At 48.5% G+C, this 9,687-nt stretch overlaps 1 non-coding gene across 1 annotated transcript; it reads right to left on the bottom strand.

Moving 5' to 3' along the window:
• Positions 1 to 393: 393 nt before the first annotated feature.
• Positions 394 to 465, bottom strand: trnaw-cca (transfer RNA tryptophan (anticodon CCA)). Its single transcript has one exon. It is a non-coding gene; the product is annotated as a tRNA-Trp (tRNA).
• Positions 466 to 9,687: the final 9,222 nt, after the last annotated feature.

Genomic DNA, 9,687 nt, shown 5'->3' with positions numbered 1-9,687 from the left:
ACGGGTAACAAACCAGAGACAACAACTCTGTTTGTTCTAACTCTGAGCTTCCAGCCTCGCTCCCTGAAAGCCTGCCTGACATCTTCATCCTTCTTCCTACCTATGTCGCTGATGCCAACGTGGACCACGACTTCGGTCTGCTCCCTCTCCCCCTTCTGAACCCGGAAAACACGATCAGAGACGTCACTTACCCTTGCACCTGGGAGGCAACATACCAATCGTGAGTCTCTCTCGCCCCCACAAAACCGCCTATCGGTGCCCCATAACGATTGCTCTGCTCTTTTCCAAACTTCACTTCTGAGCAACAGGAGCAGGCTCCGTGCCATCGGCCTGAAACCCATTGGTTACCTCTGCTCAGTCGTCTTCCCCACAAGTATCCAAAATTGACTTCAATGAGCCTGACGTGATTTGAACACGCAACCTTCTGATCTGGAGTCAGACGCGCTACCGTTGCGCCACAAGCTCACGAGCAGATTGGGCCCGCTATTCATGCTTAAGGGAAGTGATCGCACTACAATGATTTTACGTCTGCGTAACAACTGAGATCAACAGTTCAGTCTGTTCTGTCTCTCCACCTCTCCTTCTGTTTCTCGAAACAATTTCCAACTCTACCTCAATAAAAAGCTGAAAGAACTGCGGATGCTGTATATCAGAAACAAAAAACAAACAGTAGTTGCCGATGACCCTTCCATAGAACTGATGGTGATTGGGAAAACGTTGGTTTATATGCAGGAGATATTGTGGGAGGAAGGCGGATGCAGTAAATGATAGATCAGGACAGAGCCCAAAGCGAGGGAAGAACTGTTGGACAGAAAAGGGAGTTGATAACGATCTGCGTGGGAGGGTGAATGGAGACTGTTCGTGGCAGTCATAGGTAGTGTGTAATGAAAGACTATGTGATAACAAGGCTTGGTGTGTGTGGTAGGGACGAGGATGCTATGGATTTCAAGCCCTAGAATTATTGAATTCGATATTGGGACCGGAGGGATGTATGGTCCAAAAGTGTAATATCCGGTGCGCTTCGTTCTGCTGGTGCTGGGCTTCGCTGGGACAATACAGCAAACCTGAGACAGAGATGTTGGCCACGCAACAGGGTGGGGTATGGAATTGGCAGGCAACCGGAAGCTCAGCGTCTTTTTTTGCGGGCAGAACGTAGATGTTCTGTGCAGCAGTCACCCAGTTAATGCCTCGGTTTCCCCAATGTAAATGAGCCCGTATTATGAGCAGCAAATGCAGTAGACTGGGTTGTGGGTAGTGCAGGTAAAGTGCCGCTACACCTGGAAGGTAAGTTTGGGCCCTTCGATAGTCAGGAGGGAGCAGGTAAATGGGCTGATGTCACACATTCGGCAGTTGCAGGGGAAAGTGCCGTTGGACTGTTGGGGTGGGAGTGGAGTTAGGGTTGGTGGGAATGAAGGAAGAGTGAACCCAAGGTATAACACCTGCCCATTTACTTAACCACTGCGCGCCTTTATTGGGAAAAAAAACTACCCAGGTAAGTTTGCGCTACACCAGCTTCCGGGTCCGCTCCGCACTTTTTTCGAAAAAGATATTTAAATTTAAACCATGAAACAAACGTAACCGCGTCTACAAACAGATAGTGCCAAACAGCCCTTACCTGCTCCGCGGAGAGAGTGAGGATTGTTCACTCGTTTGTGGGTGTTGGGATGATTGCTTCTCCGGTTAAGTGTTTGGTTTGCGTGTGTTGTTTTTCTGTCGACGCTAGTTTGAAGTTCCCCATTGACTGTTCGCTCTACTGTGACATCTAGGAATGGCACTTTGTTGCTGTTCTCCTCCTCTTCAAACCAGGAGTCCCCCTCAAGCCACAGTCTCACCACTTGGAACACCAGTATACAGACTAGTCAAAGACCTCCACTGAAGACTAAAACACAAGTCGAAGACTCACGCCACTCCAGTTACTCCATCCAAGAATTCTTGAACACCAAAGACAACAAGATAGAAGAGGATGGAATAATACTGTCCTTTGGCATACAGCCCTGTTCACATCCATTAACATCAACGTGACCAAAGAAAACTGAAGACACTACTTGAAGAACCAAAGACACAAACACCAAACAGCACCAACTTCATCAGCAAAGATGACACTGTCAAGCTCGTGGAGCTGTGCCTTACCTCCCACTTCCTATTCAGTAACAAGACTGACAAACAAATCAACGGAGCAGCCATGAAACCACCAATATCAGGATTCCTAACAGAAGCAATAATGCAGAGTTTCGAACAAACAGCCCTTCCAAAGATCCAACCCAAACTTTGGGTCGGCTACAGTGATGACACTTTTGTCACCACAACGTGAAACAACTTAGAGGAAACCTACAACACCATCAACAATTTCCTTACTGGCATAAAATTCACAAAAGAGGAGAACAACAAAAAGTGTTGTTGTTCTAGATGTCACAGTAGAGCGAACAGTCAATGGTAAATTCAAAACAGCGTCGACAGGAAAACAGCACACGCGAAACAAGTACTTAAGCTGCAGAAGCAATCATCCCAACACATACAAACAAATCTGCATCAGGATGCAATTTCAACGAGCTACTTCACATTGCAGCACCTAGGAACGACGAAGATCAGGAAACAACGATACAGCGCATTTAAGAAGAATGGATAGCCTGCAGCCCCGGGGGAAATTGCGTCCCGGACCGGGAATTGAACCCGGGCCGCGGCGGTGAGAACGCCGAATTCTAACCACTAGACCACCAGGGAGATATAGACCTGTTTTGTAGCTCTGCTAAAAATTGCCTCGCTGCCTGGGAATCGAACCCGGGCTGCAGGAGAAAGAAGACTTTCACCGGTCCATTCATCAATGTAATTTTTTTTGTATCCATTGCTCCCGATGCGATCTCTATAACATTGGGGAGATTGGAGAGTCAAATCACTTCTCCGGGACACCCGCACCAATCAACCCCATCGCCCTGTGGCCTAACATTTCAATCCACCCTCCCATGCTGCCAAGGACATGCAAGTCCTGGGCCTCCTTCACCGCCGCTCCCTCCCCACCCGAGGCCTGGAAGAAGAACACCTCATCTTCCGCCTCAGAACACTTCCACCCCAGGGCATCAATGTAGATTTCACCAGTTTCCTCCTTTCCCCTCCCCCGACCTTACCTCAGTTCCAACCTTCCTGCTCAGCACTGACCTCATGACCTGTCCTCCTTGCCAATCTCCCTTCCCAACTATCCGCTAAACCCTCCTCTCTGACCTGTCTCCTCTATCCCCACCACCATTCACCTATTTTACTCTTTGCTACCTTCGCCCCAGCACACCCCCCACCCAAATTTATCTCTCCACCCTGGAGACGTCCTGCGTCTATTCCTGATAAAGAGCTTTTGCCCGAAACTTCGATGTTCCTGCTCCTCAGGTGCTGCTTGACCCGTTGTGCTTTTCCAGCACCATTCTCATCTAAACTCTGGCTTCCAGCATCTCCAGTCCTCACCTTTGCCGACCCAATAAACCCAGTGTGCCGATTTCTCATCAACAAATTGACACAAGCAGACACAACTTGTGCAGAAACCCTAGCCACATTACCTTACATTAAATACATCTGTTAAATGGTGTCCAGACAACTCAAACCTCTCAGCATCATGGTAGCCCACAAATCTACCAACACACTTGAACAGCGGCTAATGAACCTGAAATACCCGATACAAACAACTAGCAAACGAATGTTAGTTACAAAATATCATTCAAGGAAATATACACATGAACTCTGCCGCACAGTTATCTGTTGAAAATGTGTTGCTGGTTAAAGCACACCAGGTTAGGCAGCATCCAAGGAATAGGAAATTCGACGTTTCGGGCATAAGCCCTTCATCAGGAATGAGGAGAGGGTGCCAGGCAGGCTAAGATAAAAGGTAGGGAGGAGGGACTTGGGGGAGGGGCGATGGAGATATGATAGGTGGAAGGAGGTCAAGGTGAGGGTGATAGACCGGAGTGGGGTGGGGGCGGAGAGGTTAGGAAGAAGATTGCAGGTTAGGAGGGCGGTGCTGAGTTGAGGGAACCGACTGAGACAAGGTGGGGGGAGGGGAAATGAGGAAACTGGAGAAATCTGAGTTCATCCCTTGTGGTTGGAGGGTTCCCAGGCGGAAGATGAGGCGTTCTTCCTCCAACCGTCCTGTTGTTATGTTTTGCCGGTGGAGGAGTCCAAGGACCTGCATGTCCTCGGTGGAGTGGAAGGAAGAGTTAAAGTGTTGAGCCACAGGGTGGTTGGGTTGGTTGGTCCGGGCGTCCCTGAGGTGTTCTCTGAAGCGTTCCGCAAGTAAGCGGCCCGTCTCCCCAATGTAGAGGAGGCCACATCGGGTGCAGCAGATGCAATAGATGATGTGCGTGGAGGTACAGGTGAACTTGTGGCGGATATGGAAGGATCCCTTGGGGCCTTGGAGAGAAGTAAGGGAGGAGGTGTGGGCGCAAGTTTTACATTTCCTGTGGTTGCAGGGGAAGGTGCCGGGAGTGGAGGTTGGGTTGGTGGGGGGTGTGGACCTGACGAGGGAGTCACGAAGGGAGTGGTCTTTGCGGAACGCTGATAGGGGAGGGGAGGGAAATATATCCCTGGTGGTGGGGTCCGTTTGGAGGTGGCGGAAATGACGGCGGATGATACGCTGTATACGGAGGTTGGTGGGGTGGTAGGTGATTTCTCCAGTTTCCTCATTTCCCCTCCCCCCACCTTGTCTCAGTCGGTTCCCTCAACTCAGCACCGCCCTCCTAACCTGCAATCTTCTTCCTAACCTCTCCGCCCCCACCCCACTCCGGCCTATCACCCTCACCTTGACCTCTTTCCACCCATCACACCTCCATCGCCCCTCCCCCAAGTCCCTCCTCCCTACCTTTTATCTTAGCCTGCCTGGCACCCTCTCCTCATTCCTGATGAAGGGCTTATGCCCGAAACGTCGAATTTCCTATTCCTTGGATGCTGCCTAACCTGGTGTGCTTTAACCAGCAACACATTTTCAACTGTGCTCTCCAGCATCTGCAGACCTCATTTTTTACCCGCACAGTTATCTGTGGCAAGAAATGCTGGGATGAGATAAGGAAGATATTTTCAGCCAAAAAGAATCGACACTGAATGGTCAACCATTTACAATCACCCTTTGTTAGCCCAGGATGGAAGATCCGAAGGGATAAACAGTTTTCTTATTTTCGGAAGATTCACAAATATGAGACTGGGTTTTGGTGTTTGTTCCCTTTCCATTCCCAGGATCAGTGGGTTGGGGCGGTGAGTTGGGGAAAGTGAAATGTGCCTGTGAGCAGCTTGTGGGGCTATTTCAGCTTCCCCTCCTCTGACAGCGCTGTGACGTGACTCTGATGTTCTCAGGGACACTGACTGACGTGAGACAGTGAAAAGTGTCTCGTTCCTGCAGATCAAGAATTCAAACCGGCTTCAGGACAATGAGAAAGATTAATTGGGGTGTGTGAAGAAGCTGTGAGCTGCATTTCAAACAGTTAGGTGGAGTCGGATGCGTCATCCATTGCGCCCGCGGCCCTGTGCGTATCTAACGCCACCATGCGGCAGAGTTCTGACGTTAACACGGACATGCGCAGCAATGGGAACAGTCACAAGGTCAACAACCAAAGATAATCAGCGTCACTGCTTCCCTTCCACGGTCCCAACTTTGTGAAGCAGTATCTTTCACTGGCAAAGGAAACACCCTGCTTCATTTCGATCACGATTTCCAGCCCCTCACTGTTCTAGTCTCATTTCCAAACACTTGGCTCATAGCCTCAAAAGAAGCTCTGCGTGTATCTGCTTGTTCCACCCGAACAGGCAGTGGGTTGCAGATTCCCACCAGTCCCAATGTGAGTGAAATATCTTTCGCCCTCCACTGATTTGAATCTTAAAGAAAAAACCGGGGAACAGTCTCCCTTTCGTTTTGACGACATTTCCAATTTTGTAGTCGGCAGGGGTCACACCTGCCTGGGGAAACCGCAATAGATTTCACGTCCGTCGCATTCACCACTCTGCCCACGAATAAAGACCCACACTGACAGCTTCATTTCCCAGGTCTCTCTGCCTGTGGAGCTGAGAAAGAGTGAATTATTGCTGGGTTTGTTTGAATCCAATCACTTCACAGGTTACGAAAGGGTTAAATATCTGCAAATGGAGAGTCTGGTTGTTTCACACCGAAAGATGAAATGAACTTTCAGTTAAAAGCAAAAACAGAAATTGCAGGAGCAACTCAGCAGGTCAGGCAACATCGGTGGAAAGAGAATCAGAGACAATATTTCAGAACTCTGTTTTCTCCCACAGATACTGCCAAACCTGCTGAGTTTCTCCAGCAGTTCATCTTTCTGTCTCGGATTCTCAGCATCCGCAGTCCTTTACGTTAGAAATTAAATCATTTCAGCCTCATGTGCAGGAATGAGAATCATTTCAATTTCCCAAAAAATCGGCAGAGATTTCAAGGCATTTGGAAAAAAAGTAAAAGTGGCATTAGGAAGAACATTTTGGCACAAGGAGTGGTTCGGATGCGTAAATCTCTGTCTGACTGTGACAAAGAGGCAGATTCACGTACACAAAAGGGAATTCTGTGGTCATGTTCAAAGTAACAATGTGGAGACTTACAGGGAGAAGGTAAGAGAATGATACGAATAGAGACTCTTATTTACTTGCTGTGTAGAACCAGCAGAGCTAAGGTGGGCCTCCAAATGCGCTGTGACACGCATTGTGATTCAGAGTAAACTCACAGTTCGACCAACGGAAGGTGGGAATTTAGAAAAGTTTATATTTACACAGTCTCCTCACATCAACGCAACAACAAAATGGTTTAATAATCCGCCAATGCAGAGAACCCGGTTCCTGGAGATGGGACAAACTGCTGACTCAGGGCTATCAGTCCACATTGCTCTCTTTGCCACCAGTTCAGAGGGAGAACATTGGATGGCCAAAGGAGTGAATAACGATCTGTGTAGGAGGGTGACTAACTGTTAATGAAGACTGTTGCTGGCTAACGATATGTCGTGTGTAACAGCAGAAGATGTAAAAATAAGGCCTCGTGTGGGTGTGGTCGGGGTCAAGGGCATGGGGGAGTTCGGGTCCGAACAATATTGAACTCGATGTTGAAGACTTGATGACTATAGGATCTCCAAGTAGAAAATGAGGCGTTGGTCTTCAATCAGGGGCTGAACTTTGCTGGAATATTGCTGCATGCCTGAGACAGAGAAGTAGGCCAGGGTACAGAGTGGAGTGTTAAAGTGACAGGCAACCAGAAGCTCAGGGCCTTTTTTTCGGCAGAACCGAGATATTCTGCGAAGCAGTCACCCAGTTTATGCTTCATGCTACTTTGGGGAAACCACACCGTGAGCAACGAATGCAGTGGACTAGTTTGTGACAAATGTGCAGGTAAAGTGCTGCTTCACCTGGAAGGTATGTTCGATCCCTTGGATATTCAGGATGGAGCAGGTAAATGGGCAGGTGTTACACATTCGGCGGTTGCAGGGGCAAGTGCCTTGGGACAATGGGAGGTGGTTGTGGGGTGTGAGAGTGAAGGACGAGTGGACCCGAGGTGTAAGCCCTGCCCATTTTCCTCCTCTCATATATAAATCCGTGAAGTTGAAAGAACACTCCATAGAATGATTCAGTACCACGTGACTCATGAACTAATTCGTATTCATGTTCCGGGGCCAGCACCATTATTGCGTCACAGCAGCTGCAGGCCATCACCGGGGGCTCGCACTATGACGTCATGGTGCGACTGGAAGTCCCCGGGACAGTTTATCAAAGAAACCTCCCTGTGGGTCAGCGCAGCCATGCATCGGGAAGCACTGGGATGGCTAACCACTATCAGTTTACATGGGGAACACATCTCCACATTACACAGCCTCGAGGCAAATTTCCCTTCCTTTGACTTAAAGTTCAAGAGCACTCAAACCGAAATTCCCAAGGTACGTTTGGCAGAATTCCTTCCAGGTGTTCGCTAAATATATCTATGAGCACTTTGTTAAAGTTTGAACATTGCGAGTGTTGAAATTTTGTGCTTTTGAGCGAAATCACAGTTCAGAAAAACAGAATGTGGGAATTTAGACAGAGTTTATACTGGTACAACGGCGATATGTCTGCGGGTGTGTGATGGAAGCATCACCCAGAAGGGAAACCATCTCTCCTATTCAGTCAATGTCGTCTTCAGCAACTTTCCCGTCTAACGGCGCACTGTTCTGCACCTCGCCTTCTCATCTCTTTCACAAAAAACTTCGACATAAATATTTCACATTGATATACTGTCCCAATGTGCACAGTTGAGATGACAGCCTCGCGGAGGTCTGACTGGTCTTCTGTTGTTCTCTGTATCCTGTGTTGAGGAGGGCAATGCTTATCACTGGTCACTCCGGTGTTACAGAAAAGTTTAGAAACAAAATGTTTTAAAATTCTACCAGTAGAGAGGACCCGGGACAAACAGCAGCAGGGAGACAGAATGAGAAGCAGCTGTTCTGGAAACTCTTTGCCGCTTGCAATTCTCAGAGCAATGTCAAATGTATTTCACACCGAGCAAGACTCAGCTGGCTGAAGAGGAACAGCGGGGGGGCTTGCGCAGTCTCGGTGTTGCTCGTTGGTCTCTGGGTATGATTCGCGGTTTGGGCCTTCTATTGTGCAGGCTTGCAGGAGATCCAGGGTTCGAATCTCTGATGAGCCTGCGTTTCCAGGTTTGTGCAAGAGTGCCCGCTTAACTTTCTCAAAACCCACTCTTGCTAAAGTAGGTTGGGCTGCTTGGAGTACAAATTGAGCAGAAAGCCAGGAAGTGAAATGATGGAATATTGCGCTGACGTCAGTGGTGCCGTGTTTAGGGAATGTTAGCGATGAGGGCAGATTGGAAAATTGGGACAGCTCTCCTCGGAGAACAGAAGTTTGAAATCTGGCGTGTTTGAAGTTTTCCAAGTCATGCGGGGTCCAGACAGGGAAAGTAATGCAGTTGAAATGCTCCCACACCTGAAAGGATCGGCAGAGTTTTAAAGTCATCAGGAAAAGAACTAAAAGAGAGATTAGAAAGGTGAGGTTAGGGTCAGCAAATCTTCTGACATTGACAAAGAGGCAGATTCAATAGACGCATAAGGTAATTCGCTGGTCATGTTTAAAGTAACAATGTGCAGAAATACACGGGGAAGGCAAGCGAATGCTACGAATAGAGACACACGTTTACTTACTGTGTCGAATCAGCAGAGGGAAGGTGGGCCGCATGGCCTCCGTCTGCGCTGTGACACATGCTGTGATTCAGAATGAAATCACAGTTCGATCAACACAATGTGGGAAGTGAGAAAAAAGTTTTTATTTACACAGCCTCCATACGTCTGCGCACCAGCATATTACACGACAGCAGCGGAGGTCATTGACATCAGTCTCGAACGTGCATGCCGCGTGCCCGACGAAAGGCTGAAGGGACCTGGGGAAAACAGGAGCGGGTTGGGCCCATAACGCAGAGATCGATGGATTGAAACCATCCTCTGCTGTTGTTCGATGTCTCCTTGAGCAGCTTCCTTTTGTAATGGTGCTGTGCTCTGTTCTGTATCTTGCCTTTGCACCTACTGCCTGAGTGTCTGAATGCCCTGTATCATACCGATACACTCGCGAACCCCACACAGTTCAAGTAACATGCTTTTGGAGGTCTGAGTGGTCTTCTCCTGTTCTTCATCAGTTTCCTATGAACTGATTCGCAAAACCACTTCTCTGAGATGCCAATGAGCTGAA

Source organism: Hemiscyllium ocellatum (assembly GCF_020745735.1).
Source record: "Hemiscyllium ocellatum isolate sHemOce1 chromosome 27 unlocalized genomic scaffold, sHemOce1.pat.X.cur. SUPER_27_unloc_43, whole genome shotgun sequence".
NCBI lineage: Eukaryota > Metazoa > Chordata > Chondrichthyes > Orectolobiformes > Hemiscylliidae > Hemiscyllium > Hemiscyllium ocellatum.
This window is presented reverse-complemented; position numbering and strand designations above follow the sequence as displayed.